At 27.3% G+C, this 17,100-nt stretch overlaps 1 protein-coding gene across 1 annotated transcript in view; it reads right to left on the bottom strand.

Moving 5' to 3' along the window:
- LOC124418659 (MICAL-like protein 2) overlaps nt 1–11,799 on the bottom strand; it is a 28,138-nt gene extending 16,339 nt beyond the window's left edge. The window contains exon 1 of the mRNA XM_046945536.1: nt 11,739–11,799. The gene's annotated coding sequence lies outside the window, so the exon portion shown is untranslated. The remainder of the gene's footprint in view (nt 1–11,738) is intronic.
- Nucleotides 11,800–17,100: the final 5,301 nt, after the last annotated feature.

Here is a 17,100-nt window from a genome sequence, read left to right as displayed (position 1 = left end):
TATGTATATATGTATTTTAACTTTTTTATTAATTGATGTCTAATTTTTATACAAATTCTTTAAAAACAAAACCTGATGAAATGTTCAAATTAATTTTATTTTATTATATATATGTATTAATTTTTATTTTATTGTTTAAATAAATATATTACATATACATATGTATATTCTTTTATATATAAATTCTATTAATTTTTCTATATATACATACATATGTATGTGTATTTATATTGAAATCAATAAAAAATATATAAAACTCTTAATATATATTAATTTTTACAAAAAGAAATTATTTGGTGAAAATGTAAGTATTTTGTCGCCCAAATTGTCGTCGATGATCATGTTATTGTTGTTTCCACTATACTGTCACCGATGATACTATGGAAGGATACTGTTGCTAATCAGTCGTCAATGACAAGGTAGCAAAAAATTCGTTTATATATTCGTCGATGACAAGTTTAACCACATTGTTACTTATCTGTTCGTCAACGACAATATGCAGGTAATGTCGCTCATATTGTCGGACACGACAAAAGTGCCCTTTGTTCGAAAAAGTCGTCAGTGATTTGCTCCGGCTGTCGCCAACAAGTCATTTATGATTTAACACTGTCCTGTACGCAACATCGATGATGTCTTGAAGACATGGCCAACAGGGTGGTATTTTAATGTACACTCATACATACATATGACGTCGCCAGGTTGTTTTAGTGCTCTATACGCCATTTTAACAATTTTCAGTTACGGACTCGTCTAATTGATAGATAAGATATATCGTGTCTATTTTGGATACATTTTTGGAACAAAAAAAGAGCGGACTAGCAGCAGGGGCGTGGCATATATAAATTAATAAGAAATTAGAAAATATTAGAGCTAGAATCTTAAAATTTTACATAAAAAACTTTTTGAACATTTAGAGAAAAATTGGCGGATTTTCAATGAGCGGATTAAATGATGAAATTTGGAAAAATACATCTCCAATATGGGCAGTTTTTGGTAAGTGTAAAAAAAAAAAAAATAAAAAATAAATATATTAACATGACATAGGCAAGATTGAAATGAATAAAACTAAAGCCAGCATATCTAGGATCCCGAAAAAGAAAAAAAGAAAAATATATTTTGTTGTTTTAATTCGAGAAAACCTCAAAAAATTGTGTATTCTTATTAACAGTTACATATCTATATCGAGCAATAAATAATTTGTCACTCGTTAATTACAAAAAAAAAAAAAAATTTACAATAAAATTTAAAAAGTCAATTTTGCAGCCATCTTTCCAAACAGCAAATATAATAAAAAATGGTTTCCGAAATCAATTATCAATACCCTGAAATATTTTTAATATTCTGTTCAGCTGCCGACGCGTAAAAAAGTTGCTGAACGCGGCAGACGCGTTACAAATTACAGGGTATAACTTGTTTTTTGAAAACACACTATTTCAACTTTTTTTGACAGAAGCGCATTGTCGTGTAAAAATCGTGTTGTGTACTTCGACTTTTAAGTATCGTTAATGAAGCCGTTTCTATCTTACTTTGTTATTGTTTTAAACCAATCGTGTAAACAGAAAAAATCATACTATCACCTTCGTGAGAAGGGTATATGTATATGGTTTGTCATTCCGTTTGTAATTTATAATAATATAATTTTCCGACCCTATAAAGTGTATATATATATAGCGGAGTCGATTAAGTCATGTGTGTATGTTGAAATCAGTTTTCAGAAGATTCCAAATATCTGAAAGATGTGATCAATTTTTAGAGAGATAATAGTATATTTTACATATATTTTTAAGACAACAATAGTTCAAATCGGGAGGTACGGTTTATGGTGGCTAAGTGAAATAATGCACCGATTTCAACCATTTTCAATTTCATCAAATTATCTTGAAAATGGACAGCCAGCCAGCTGGATAGATGGACGGACGGACATGTCTTAATCGTCTCAAAAAATGATTCTGAATCGATCGGTATATTTTTAAATGTGTATTGGACCAATATTTTTGTGTGTTACAAACTTCAGCACAAACGTATAAAATGGGACTTTTTTGTACTTTTTCGTTCTTCAAGAGGCACTTTTTGAATATTAAATTATACATGTAGAGCCCATATTAAGTGAGAACCCATTAAAGAGGACTTTGGTACCTTACCGTTTTACAATTTGTATTTTTTTTTTTTTTGTAATAAAATTTGTACTGTCTCTTAGGTACTTTTTCGATTTGCAAATGGTACTTTTTTTAATTTTTTATTATAATGAACCTAGAAACGTGAAATTAAATATGTAGCGTCGGAATTAGTTGAGGACCCATAAAAGCGAACTTTTTGTAATTTTTGTTTTTCAAAAGGTACTTTTTTCCTATATTGACTCTAGAGACATAAAATTAAGCCTGGAGTAATAATAATAACCTGTAAAAGAGTACTTTTTTGTACTGATTGTTTTTTAACAAATCATGGCACAAATTTTTTGTCGCAACTATGGCTTGATACATTATTTTGATTTAGTTAGGTACCGACTGACAGTAGACATAGCTATTTTTGACAGCGTTGGCGTTCGTTAAGTGGTATCATATATGTATTGCAAGGTCAATTTATTCCTCCTATGACAACATTCATGTACCTAACTAATCAATTCTATCTGCAGATAAAATTGCTTTGGTATAATATTTAACTATATATTTTCTTCAGCAATATAATATTTCGCAAAACGTCCTCTTCCAATTTTTCCATACATTTTGGTTAACCGGTTTTTTATTCTCGGTTATCCGACAAACCGGGTTTTAAGGAATGATCAAAAGTTGGTTTTTTGTAAACACTATTAAAGACTAAAAAAAATTTTCCCTCAATAAGCTAAAATGGGGGAATATAGTTCGATAAATATTTAAGAAGCCTTTTTGCAAATTCTACTGAGATTAAAATTTTTACTCGCATAATATGAGTTAATGTTATTCCAATTGCAAATATAAAATTATATATATAAATCATAATGATTAAATTGGTTGATGGATGCACTTATTTATTATAACCAAGAGATGACTATAAAGCGTCTTTAATCTGATGTAAGGTTGCTAATTACACTTTTTACAGTAAAATTAACATAAAACATGTGACATTTTTCCAAGTTGCGAGCAATACACTCACAACTAAAAACAACGCTTCTCAGTTTGTCAGATTTATTTTCTAGTTTTTGTTCAGTTTTTGGTTTATAAACAAGATAAAAAGAGAAACGAACTAAAACAGGCTATACATACATACATACATACATACATACATACATACATACATACATACATACATACATACATACATACGTACATACATGCATACAAACATATATTTTGGCACGTAGTTCTCCTTGAAATTTTCGTCCGTCTGCAAGTACGTTCATGCAATGTGTAAGAAATCAGTCTCTCATAATTCAATGGTTTAGAATGTTTCTCTGACTTCATATTATACCAGAAAATAACTGGTCAATAATTTACGCATAAAATTTTCATAAATAACTTTAATGTAAACATAAATCACTGTACAAGAATAGGCTTAAAACAACCTTAAAATAATCCACATTTTAACTGGAATCCCAAACCTTAAGCCTGCCATCATTTCTCAAAATTTGTATGTATTTAAACTAAACTTTAGTCCTTGACTGTATTTAAGTAAATATAAATCTAATGGCAAAGAGAGTTTCAACATTTTATATTCTCGGTTATTTTATTACTAGCATACCCTGGGTGCCTCGCTACCCTAACTTAAATAACATACATACATTTTCTTTACTTTTATAGAAAATTAAAATTGATTAAATTTTTTTAATGTTTTAGTTTTATACGTACAATATCATGTAAACATTACATTCGCATTCAGTAAGAAGCTTGTACTTTTAGTTTCACTATTTAGCTTCCATATTATAGAAAATTTCGAAAGTAATATTTGAAGAAAAGTACTATAAAATACCTTTAATAGATTAAAATTTATTCAAAAATTTTATGTTTCTGTGTTCAATATTATATACAATTCAAAAAATATAATGATGAATGAAAATGTACCAAAAGTCCCATTCAGTAGATTCTCATTCACTCAGGTCCCTACATTTTACATTATATTTTCAATATCTTTGTTCAATAACCATCGGAAAAACGAAAAAGTACAAAAATCTCTGTTAATAAATTATCATTTAATAACTGTGTGTGTTCCGGTTAACCATTATAAAACGTACCATTTGAAGAATAGAAAAGTATCAAATAGTCCCCACTTACAAAATATTAGTCAGTCAAGACCATGTATGTTAGAATTAATGTTCCTAGGTTGAATATTTTAGAAAATTAAAAAAGTACAATTTATGAGATAAAAAGTACTAAAAAGTTGTCTCTTAAATAATTTTATTCAATGAGGACTCTGTATTTTTAATAATCATGTGTTTTAAGTTCATATTAAAGAACATACAAAGAGTATAATTTGAAGGAAGAAAAAGTACCAAAAACGGAATAAATTTTAACTAAGTGGAAAGTACTAATAAAAAGAGTACAATTTTTCCCTTTTTTGCTTAGAAATATACTTTTTCGAGAATTAAGTTTACGAAATGTTCCGTATATAAATATATATCACAGATAAAACTCAAAGGACTCAAATCTGCATTAATTTGTTCCAGAAAAATAGTGCTTTCATATATAGATTTGAACAGTGCGAATGCTTTAATAACACCAACATTCTTCATTGCAAGAAATTATGCGTACAGTGCTGTACATAAAAGTAAGTACAAACATATGAATGAATGTATCTATGTAAGTATATACAGTGGTTTTCTGGTTGGCCAAATATCATCTTTTCCATGATTAACATCTTTTCTATGAAAAATAATGGAAGATAAGAAGTCTCAGATGGATATTTCAAATAGAGTCAAACTCGTTTATAATGAACTTCACGGTAAGTGAAATTTATTCGTTACAAGCGAAGTTTGTAAAAAGATGGGGGAAGTTTTTGTAGTTGCAAAAATAAAGTGTCATTTTACGAAATTTTAGAAATATGATTTATAAATTTATTTAATTTTCTTAATAAAAAAACACCATTGATTTTATTTGTTCATATAAAGAAGTTCATTATAAAGAAGAAAAATTTTATGAAATTGTACTAGAGGGACTAAAAAATAGTTCATTTTATAAAAAGATGAAAAAAGTGAACTTTCTGGTACTTTTTGTGTTTTAAAAGGTATTTTTTTTGAATTTTCTATAATATTGAACCTAGAAATATGAAATTAAGTATGTAGAGTCTGAATCAGATGAGAACCCATAATAGGGAACTTTTTGGTACATTTTCGTTTTTTAAAAGGTACTTTTTTAAACTTTCTATAGTAATGAATCTAGAAACATAAGCCCAAAGTAAGAGATGTAAAAATTACAGATTATTCGGCTGTGCCGATATAGAACTCTTTCTTGTTTTGTATTATTTTCCCCACTATTTACATATTTTTTAATTCGTTATATCGAGTACAAATTTTATGTATTTTTGAAATCCAAATATCGGATTTTTACTGCTTCTAAAAATAAGATTATATAATTAAAAGTTGCCAAAAATAAACAATATCCCTCCAATGACACGTTACTGTAAACTTCATGGTTTTTGACCCGAATTTGAAGCACACTGTAGTATGTCCACACTTTTTTACTGGACATACTACAGTGCCCAGTATTTACTTGTTGCATTTGTAATCGGAAGCAGGTCTTTTAGAATGTATTTGTTCTTTGGTTGAGCTTTAAAGTTGTTGCAATATATGTGTCACTAAGCTCCACTTTGTCTGCGTGTATGTCTTCACTTATTTCTATCTATCTGAATGGATGGATTGTCTACTTCTTTCTTCTTTTTCTACATTGTGTATGTATGTATATATGAGCTTAAAAACTCGTAGTTCTAATAAGAAATAAATACGAAACACTTTTGCTTGTACTACAAAAAGCCGTTGTTTGTTCTACTAACTTAAATATCGAAGAAGTTTTATTTTTTAGGGTTAATAATAGAACAACTTTAGTCTTCGAAAGGAATCAAAAGATTTGTTTTTTGTTTTAATATACGGCCTTCGTTTCACATAGATACATACATATGTATGTATGCATGTACATAAATTAATTTCATTGTGTGTGTGTGTTTTTATTCATTTTTTTTGTTTCTCTTTCTATATGTTCTGACTTCATTCTTTTAAATGTGGTTTTTAACTAAACAAGTTTTGTATTTGGATCTACGTATTTATTTTTGAATGTGTTTAGTAAATATGTAGTATATCCGTTACTAGTATTTGTTAATACGCCTTGGATTTGATTGTTGTTTTCTGTACTTTTGTCAAAAATTGTGGTTAATGGGTTGTTGTTTGTTTCAAGTTTTTAAATATTTTTTACTGTTTTATATCGTAGATTTTTCGCTTAGCTAGTCATCAATCCATATGAATATGGTATGTTCACATAGGTATGATATAGGTTAATAAGTAAGTTAGTTATTTTATCTATAATTTTGACCAAGTTAACATTAATTTTACATCTTAAACTTTTAAAACATACAGAGATGAAAATTTCTGTTGTCGATCTTTTATGAGTTTATTAAAAAAATAAATAACATAAATTATTCAAAAAGACCTAAATTACAATGAACATATTTTTCTGGTGAACAAAAAACTTTCTGAAATCATAAATAAACCAATTATTAAATACTCAAAACATTCTCAATTTATTTGTTATTAATATTTGATGAAAAAATTTCGGATTCTGATTTAGTTACAGAGATATGATACTTTTCCCAAAACCCAAAAGGACGTAAGTTACATTAACAAATTGTAAAGTTCAACTCAAATCGGTTTTGGAATGTCAAATTCAAACAAATTTAAAAATTTTATTTTGTAACTTTGATTTTAATTGTAGGAGTGTAAAATTTTGCATCATAATCAAAAAGTAGATATTCATATTTTATTACTTAGGGCTTTTTGGATTTCAATTGGAAAATTGCCCACATACATATGTACATATATGGGCAATTTCGTGTCAAGTGGATAGTAAGCCAGACAGAGCAGCACTGCTAGACTTAGAGGGAGTCAAAGTTGGACATTTTGATCATACAGGGTTTTATTCAAATGGGAGGAACTTTTCACCTACTGGTCCGGCAGTTTTTGACCGCGTCCAATTGTACATCAATTTTAAAAATTGGGTCTCTTGACCATATATGAATCTGTTTGTACGTGACGAACGTAACATTCAACATTTTATAAAAGAAAATTAAAATTTCGACTTTTTACGGAATTTTTTCTTTTTATATTTTATAACTAGTATTCCAACAAATATTTGCCAATAAAAATCCATTTAAATGTTAGCCTTTAAAATAATAAAAACTTTTAAAAGAAAATACAATTTAAAGTGAAAAATATGCCAGAAATATTATTTTAACTTTCGATGATTTGGAGTCTCTAATTTAATAAAATTTTAATCCTTTTCTATAATACAAGTTGCAATTTTATTGTTGATGACTTTTAGTTTTAGTTTAGATTCAACAATATTTCATAAATTATAAACACTAAAAAGGCCTAATTCGTAACAATTTATCAAAGGTTTATAGACAAATTTATATAAAATTTTTTATCTATAAACCTTTGATAAATGTTTATAAATAATAAACTATGTACATATTTTATATCAAAGTTTCACTTAGAATATTCAAACAAATGTTTTCTTTATTAATTCGTTTTATAGGTAGGTATATTGTAGTAAACCACTGAGGCGTTTATTTAAATTTTCAATTAATTTCATAAAAAAATCAAACGTATACGTTGTTTAAATGAACTCCATTCAGGGCCAACACTTCATTGAACAGCATGTAAACAGAAGACAAAATAATAATTGAAAAAACACAAAATATGACACATGAATCTTCTTTTGTATATGAGGAGCTTCGTGTCAAATGATCCAATTTAAAAATCGATTTGGAGGAAATTGCACTAATGTTAGTAGGGCAGACACAATGTTTAAATTTTTTTCCCTTATGTGACCACAAAGTTCTTAAAGGATATGGTCTAAGCTTTCTAAATAATTTTATTATTTATATTGTATTAAGGTTATCAAAGCACACTGCGTATAGCAAGCTATCTTTAACATTAAAACACTTATTATTTTAAGAAACTCAAAAGATAACTAGCGTAAATAAACAATAATTCACAATATTTATTCACAGATAATGAGCTAAATGCCAAATCAGTATTCTTTGTGTTTAAAAACTAATAATAAATAATTTTTACTGCAATGTGTTTAAATGTATTCATATACAAATATAGTTTGTATATATGTGTGTATGTATGTCTGAACATTCATATATACATATGTATGTATGTATATATGTATGTACGCATGTATGTTCGAATTAAAAGTAATAAAATACCTAAAAATCCAGCTTTTGACTTTATATTATTATTGTTAATTTCAAAAACTTGTGGAGCAATTATAATATGTATATAATGTTACAATGAAAGAAGTCGTTCATATTCCTAATTTTAGTTATTCTACATATCTGACCGTTAAAAGTGTATTTAATGATAACTTTAGCTTGAATAAGGTTTAAACCGAATACCGAATTAATACAATTTTACAGCAAAATAAATTATATTGATAAGAACGAAGATATGCCAACATGATACAATTATTACAGGTAGGTTTGAAATTATCAAGTTCAGTTTTTTAAGATTTTAATTTTATCTTAGATAGAATTTGAATCTAACAAATAAAATATGTTAAGGAAATAGAAGGAAATTAAGTGGATAGAAAGCAAAACTCCATCAGCAATTTTTCCTTCTAGGTGTTCAAAATGGAAAAACGTGTGTGCTGGTCTCAGTTATATGAAATCAAATTTGAAGTAATGATTTCATAAATTAATTTGAATGGTTGATTTTTTGTTCATTAAATAAAAAAATTTACTAGAAAATATAATTCCAATAGGTATAACGAACTTTTCGATTTAACTAAAGGCCCTGACATTATATAATTCGTTATACCGGGATTTGCATGTATATTGTATCAAAAAAATTGGTTATTTTGTCTAATTACGTATTAAACCATTGATTATTTGGAACAAATCAGTGTTTGATATTATTATTAAAAAAAATAAACTCTATAGGTACATAACCAAAAAATTAGTACTTTTTAAGGAACATTGGTAAGAGAACCAAATTGTTAGTGGCAACACTGCTGTAGTTTAAAAGTAGTAATTAACTTAACAGTTTTTCTTTTTTATATAGTTTTTTTTTAAGCACAGTTTTTACGTTCTTTTCGCTCTTTAGCAGAAGATTATCGTGAACATTTTGTTGGTTACTTTAGTAACAATAACAGCGACAACAGAAGTAAAATGCAAGAAGCAATAGGGTAAATGTACCAATAGTCGGCAGTTTAACTTTTTTCTCTTTTTCAAACTATCCCCCTAAAGAGTTGGTAAATGTTATTACGATGATTTTTAGTTATTTCAATTATGTGTTTAGTTAAGTTTTAGATCTATTTAACTTTTTTGAAAAACAAATAACCAGTTTTTAGTAATTTGTAAATTTTGTTAAAAACTCCACATTTTCCAATAGTCGGCACCAGTGTTCCTAAGTTCGACAAAAAATGTCCCTATAGTCGGCAGTAGATTTTTTGTTTGAAAAAAGCATATTTATTTATAGAAAAATATTTAATTAAATTTTTTCTATAGAAATAACTGTAATAATATCGTTTTTTCTGTAGAAAAATATGTTATAAACATAATTATAATTGTAATAAGTATACATAAAAAATTTTTTCTATAGAAAAAGAGTTATACATGCAATTTTCTGTACAATATTATATTTTTTGTTAGAGAAAAAAGTAATTTTTTTATAGGGAAAAGTGTTATATGTACTATTTTTAAAAAAAAAACTTTTATAAAAATATGCAATTTCCTATAGGAAAAAATTTAACATAAGTTTCGTAGAGGATATTATAATAAGAACACTTTTCTATAGAAAAATTGTCATACTAGGAATTTTCTATAGAAAAAAAATGTTATACTCATAATTTTTTGTAAAAACACAGTTAAGAAGCAATTTTGTTAGAAAAAATTTCAATATGCAAAATATTTAATAGAAAAAACTGTTATACACATATTTTTTGTATAGAAAATTATATTCTGTAGTAAAAAATTGTAATCTTCCGTAGAAAAAGCTATTATAGAAGTAATTTTCTATAGAAAAAAAAGGGTATACACACAATTTTTCATAGAGAAAACTGATATACACATAATTTTTTGTATCAAAAATTGTTATACATAAAATTTTCTATAGAAAAAAATTGTATACACATAATTCTCTATAGAAACAAATGTTGTACAATCAATTTTCTATAGAGGAAATTGTAATATACATAAATTTTTATAGAGAAGTGTTATACATAAATTTTTTTACAAAAATAACTGTTATACATATAATTTTTGAAGAGAAAATTGTTATATAGAAATTTTTCATAGTAATATACCCAATTTTCTATAGAGAAATAATAAATTTTAGAGTGCCGACTATAGAATAAGTATGATCGAACTTAATACCCAGTAGTCGGCACCCCTATGCCGACAATAAGAATTTATGAAAAATTGTGTTCCTAATGGCGGCAGCGATTAAAATTACAAAAAAATATCTTTTTAACTAACTTTTTCACTTTAAATTGAATATTTCAACTGTTTTCTTTCATTTAAATCAATTTTTGTCAAATAAATCATTTAATTTCATATAAATATTCACTTGTTTAAGGTGGCACTAAAACTAAATTTTTTTTAAGAAAACTGACAGTACTACAAATGCTGCAAAGCTGTCTCTAAATAACGTCAAATATAGAGGAAATTAGTAATCCTACTTAAATTTACTCATTTCATAAAGCAAAAAGACCATATTTTCTATGAAATATAGATCAAACCTTAATAAATTTGTACAGCTTTTCTTATTTATTTACATTTTTATGTAAAAGATGCCGACTACTGGGTGATGCCGACATTAGGTGCATTTACCCTATAATAATATTTCATATAAACTGACAACCTAAGCAAAAAACTTAAAAATAACAACAGTGAGAAACATACATAAATACAAGAAAAACAACAAATATAATGAAATAAAGTAAAGTAAGATAAAGAAATCAAAAACAACATCCCAGCAAACACAATGTTTTGATTTTAAATTTAATTACAATTTGAATATTCAAACTCCATCTGGATTATAAAACCATTTAATTTTTTTTCTAACACCTCTTAAAATTTCTAAATTTTTGGATCCTAAGATAGACATCTTGACATACATTGAGCATGTTGTGCGGTTATTTAACAGTATACGAGTATGTATGGTGGCCATCGAACCTACGACCTCTTGTCTGACAGACTTACTTCTAACCTAACAGAGGCATAAGGTTTTAATTAATATAATTACCCATACTATACCTTCACTTCACCTGAAATTGAATACGCCTTGAGTAATAGGTAACAAATGGGAAAAAAAAACTTTAGTTATAAAATGTTTGACTATGTGCTTGTTGGGATCGATCAAACATACATTCATAGTATGTATACAAAAATAATATTTATTCATGGATGAGTGGATGTGTGTATTTGTCTGAATTTTTAAGAATGTGCATAAAACAACCGTTAACTAAGCTAACAAATAAAAAAATTAAGTAATTAAGCAATGTGTATACAGTAAACAAAAGAAATTTAACAACTAGACTCGTTTTACTTACACTAAATTTTTAAATGATTTAAAATTTTGTACACTTTGTTTTTGATTTCAACTCAAACATAAAATTTTAAAACCAATTTGTTCACAATTTTTATGAATATTCCTCATACAGTATTGACAAATATATTGTTATTATTTTTTTTAATTTAAAACAAAAAACAGAGTTGTTTTTATTTTAATAATCACTTTTTTACAACACTTTGAATTAATTATTATTTTCTCTTAGATTTTATTTTGTTTTTACCACGTATCTACTACTTCGTCTTCTTTCTCTCTTTATACTATATATTTTCTTTCTTTTTATTAATTATAAATACAATTCGTAAATATTCAATAAGTAACCTTTTTAAAACTTTTTTACTACGATGATGTCACACGTTGATCTCACGACCGGCGTAAAGCAACTGAAACAAATTTAACCAAAACACGAATGTGAAATAATATTTTCTTTATTTGAGTGCTTCTCATTCTACTGGATGTAAATATAGAGTTGCCGGACTTAACGGTTTAAAATTTTGTATATGCACACAATTATGAATAAAATGATAATCTAGCATATAGTTATTTTATAGTTAATACTGTTTAACAAAATTTTTTAGCTAAAAAAATATAGCAGAATTTTTCGCAATTAAAATAATATGAACTATAATTTACAACATATGTACGGCCATTTTCATATAAATTTTTAGATCGTTAAAAAAGGAAAATTGTACTTGAGGGACTGAAAAAGTAATTCGTTTTACCGAGTATTCGTTATAAACGAAATCGATTTAAGAGATATTTTGTGTATGGAAATAGTTACCAAAATTTCGGTACAGTCGTAATTCAGGTCTGAGTTGGGGAACAACTCTCGCGTCATCGCGATTATTTCTTAAACGCGTTCAGGCTTGTGTTTGTTGCCTGGCTTTCGACAGTTTTGCGGTTCGCTCGCACTGGTGTAATGTATTACTTCATATAACTGTTCAAAGTTATGTGTTGTCTACATTAACCTCGTGCTTTCGTATTACCTCAAGTGAGGTTATGTTTTATTGGTGGAGACCATAGAATACTCAAACGTTTTTAACTGGTGGAGACCATAAAATACTCACGATATAACCTGGTGGAGACCATAAAATACTCACGATATAACCTGGTGGAGACCATTTAAACTCAAATATATACTGGTGGAGACCATTAATACTTTTGATGAAATCAAGTCCGGATGCTCCAACTTCCTATATGAAGGTATAGGTCGGTTGGTGGGGTTTTTCTCTGGACAAACGTGTGATAACCTGGCAATATGAGTGCTTGATGCACCGCCATCCTAATCATAAAATAACCGAAAAAAAAAAAAATTTCGGTACATGTTTGTTGTCAGTAACTCAGTAAGTGCATAAATTTCATATTTTGCTTTAAATTGCATATATTTTGCATATTTTCAACATGTTATATTTTTTTACAACAAATTTGGTACTTACATATTTAAAATTTTTTAAATAAATATCAATAAATTTCGATTACTTTATTGCTTTAAGCTTTCCACTTTCAGAAATTATATAAAGTTGTCTTAGTCTTTATATTTGTCATTCTCGAAGTCATGTTTCCATTAAAGTAGTATTATAGTACATAAAGCAGTCCTTGAATATCTATTAATATGAACCTTTAAAAAGAAATATTTTTTGATGCATATTTTTTTACATTTTTATTGCATATTTTCCTATTTTATGGTGCATATTATAAGCGCATATTTTTGATATTTTAGTGCATTAAAATCTTTTCCCAGGTAATAACCGAGTTAAGCTAGTTTGACTGTATTTTGTAGTTGTGGTGTGGTGATACCTATATATTTTAAGTTTATTTCAAAGCAAATTAATAAAGTTTGTACAACAAACACCTACAAAAACCATAGACAATTTGCTTTTGTTCGAAATACCGAACTGTCAAAAATTTTTTATCAACTAAAAAAGTTTGAAAAGCACAAAACGTGTTGCCGCCTCAACGCGTGTTGTGTACTTTCATCTTTAAAAATTGGGTACAAGTAAGACGAGTTTAAATTTTTCATTGAAAATCTGGCATCTCGATTGCGTATAAATGACGTTATCACCAGGGCTACCTACTTGATAAATTTGTAGAAAATCTGCAGTTTGTTCGAAAAAGTTATCTCTACTTACAATTAATGATTAATGGAAATAAAAACATTTAATTTTTTTTAAGAATTAATGAAATGCACAGCAAAAATTATGATTATTGTTTACCAACTTTTTTGAATTGAATAGCATAGTACAGTTTTGCCTAATGAAAGAAAAATTTTAATCATAAATTATTTTAAATCTAACTGATTAACTGAACGAGTTTTTCTGATAAAGATAATCTTCTCAACTAAAGTTATATGTGAGAAAACAAAGATAATCAAATCAACTCAATTTATAAGTGAGAAAACACAATTAACAAAAACAAAAAAACAATGATTTCGGAAGAACAGAAACTTAATATTTTAAGTAAGTTGCAATTTTGTGATTTGTTTTGTTTTATTTTTTATTGTTTTAAATGTTTATTTAACATTTTTCCAAAAATTTTCATTTTACAAAAGTATTGTTTGCAAAAAACAGCTGTTCACTGTTTATGTTTTTGAATGAAAAGTTGGCAATACTAACAAACTTAACTGAGCTTAAATCTAAAACTGAAAAACACAATCATTGTTTAAAGTCCGCCTAAATTTGTTCCAAGTTTAATCTAATAGCAAGTTAAGCCTACTTTAACTGAGGAGTAAGAAACCCGCCCTTACTGGTAGGAATGAATGTAGGGGAACAATTTGTTTGCAGTTTATAAAAACAAATAAAAAATGGTAACACTGAATGTGTAAGTAAGTGCATCTTCGGGTTTTTTATAAGTTGTTTGTTGCTTCTCTTGCTTGCTGTTTACATGTTTAATAAGTGAGTAATGTAAACAAACTCGTTGAATTATATTTTACGACACTATTGCCAACATTTTTAATAAAAATTTCACTAGTCTTCTCAAAATTGAGCGATTAAATCAAAACAATATTCATTAAAAAGTTTACATGTCGAAGATTTTAGCTCCTGCAGCATTTGTGGCTACGCCCTTGACAATTTTTTTACAGAAGTCCATAATGCAGCATACAATGCGTGTTTTGAACTCCCAGATCGAACCCTTTACTTATTATATTGATATAAATTATACGAATGATACACGATATTTTATATGTATGTATGTATGTATGTATGTATGTATGTATGTATGTATGTATGTATGTAAGTATGTAAGTATGTATGTATGTATGTATGTATGTATGTATGTATGTATGTATGTACGTACGTAATGTTTTCTAGGTAGTCAGAAATTTTTACTTTTAACTTTTTAAGTAATAAATCGTTATATAAACCATTACATATACATAATCATAATGTTCTTTGCACATCGTTATTACAAAATTTACATAAAATTTGGACATTGTGTTTTTGTTTAATCGAAAATGTAGGTAGTAAATCGTCAACGTCATCATAATCATCCACAAACATTCTTCTTTTCATTTTATTTTGTTTATTTTGTAAAGAGGAATTATTCATCATTTTAAGTTTTTAATCCCACGTATTTACGTTTTTTAAATTGCTTTTGTATTCAAAACTAAATCGTATTTTATGAGTTTAATTATTTTCAGTTCATTCTCTCTCTCCACCAATTCAAAAGAGACTTCTGATCTTAATTGATCTAGTTCTTGATTAAAATCATTAAGAGTGTGTTTTTTTACAAATATAGAAAAAATTCTTAAAATTTGTTCCATTTTCATCTTTATAATATAAAACAATATACATACATTACATAAATGTATTATAAATATTTAATTCAAATTTATAAAATAATGTGTATATACATACATAAAAACACAAAGAAAAAAAATAAATTTTGCAAAAATTTTAAAATTATCATAAAAAGTTTGCATTAACATATTTTTAATGCGCATTTCACCCGTATATATTTGCATCTAAAAGTATTAACGAAATTATTATAAAGCTTCTTACATGTCCGAAGCCTTGTTATTTATAAAGGATCGCTCTATAAGTTGTGAACTAAGAGTACGGTTTTGAAATTTATGAAAAAACTTTGGTAAATTTCAAAGCATTTTTGTTTTAATTTTGATGTTCTTAAAGTTGAGAGATAACAAGCCAGTGATCTGAAATTATGGACGTACATGTGTTTTGGTATATTATACCGAAATGTAAACAAAAACAAGTAGGAAAGTATAGTCGGGCATGGCCGACCATATAATACCCTACACCATGAGTATAATTTTTACTTTTTATAAAAAACTTTTATGTTGAATATTATTCCAAAATATTTAAGCTATTTGTTGATAAAAATCCTCGGTAAATTTGGGAAAAGGATATATTTTTAAATAACAGTTAGTTTTGTTGAGTTTCATTGCGATACAAATGGTTACAAGTCAATTTTAGGCGTTTAAGACATTTTTTGAAGGGGGGTTTGTATGGGGGCTAGGGTCAAATAAGGGCCGATCCTTACAAAAATCTGCAGTGTCATTTATACTTATATAAAACTTATTTGTGACAATTTTTAGAGAGATAATAGAATATTTGACGTAATTATGGCATAAAAAGTTCAAATCGGGAGGTACGGTTGTATGGGGGCTAGGTGAAATAATGGACCGATTTCAACCATTTTCAATAGACTTCGTCCCTGTGCCAAAAAACATGCTTGGTCCAAATTTCATCAAATTATTTTGAAAACTGCGGCCTGTACCTTGCGCACAAAGTTTACATGGACAACCAGCCAGCCGGACGGACATGTCTTAATCGACTCAAAAAATGATTCTGAATCGATCGGTATACTTTAAGGTGGGTATTGGACCAATATTTTTGTATGTTACAAACATCAGCACAAACGTATAATACCCTCCCCACTATAGTGGTGTAGGGTATAAAAATCCTTTCAGTTTTCTTTTATCGTGGCTATGTTCGTTATTCTGTATTTAAATTTTTTATAAAAAACTCTGTGACATAAATTTTACAGAAAAGTGATCCAACTTTTAAAACCGTGAATGTTTTCATAGAAGAATTCTCCTTATCTTTTATAAAGGCTTTCATGTTGGTATAAATTAGCAAATGATTTGATGCAATATCATTCGACATCCAAATGTCATGTCATATTAAAAATGCTCACAGTACGAATAAGTTAATGAAACAAAAGACTTAAGAAACAAAGCTACTTGTAAGTTACCGGTGTAAGACACCGGTAACTTACAAGTCGGTCGGTCTAATTGTCGGTCGGTTTTATCTAATTGTCGATTTTTCGTATATCGAATAATCCGGTTTTTTGCTTTTCAAAAAAAGTGAAGTAAAAAATTTCCT

The sequence above is a fragment of the Lucilia cuprina genome, chromosome 3, assembly GCF_022045245.1.
Source record: "Lucilia cuprina isolate Lc7/37 chromosome 3, ASM2204524v1, whole genome shotgun sequence".
Taxonomy (NCBI): Eukaryota; Metazoa; Arthropoda; class Insecta; order Diptera; family Calliphoridae; genus Lucilia; species Lucilia cuprina.
This window is presented reverse-complemented; position numbering and strand designations above follow the sequence as displayed.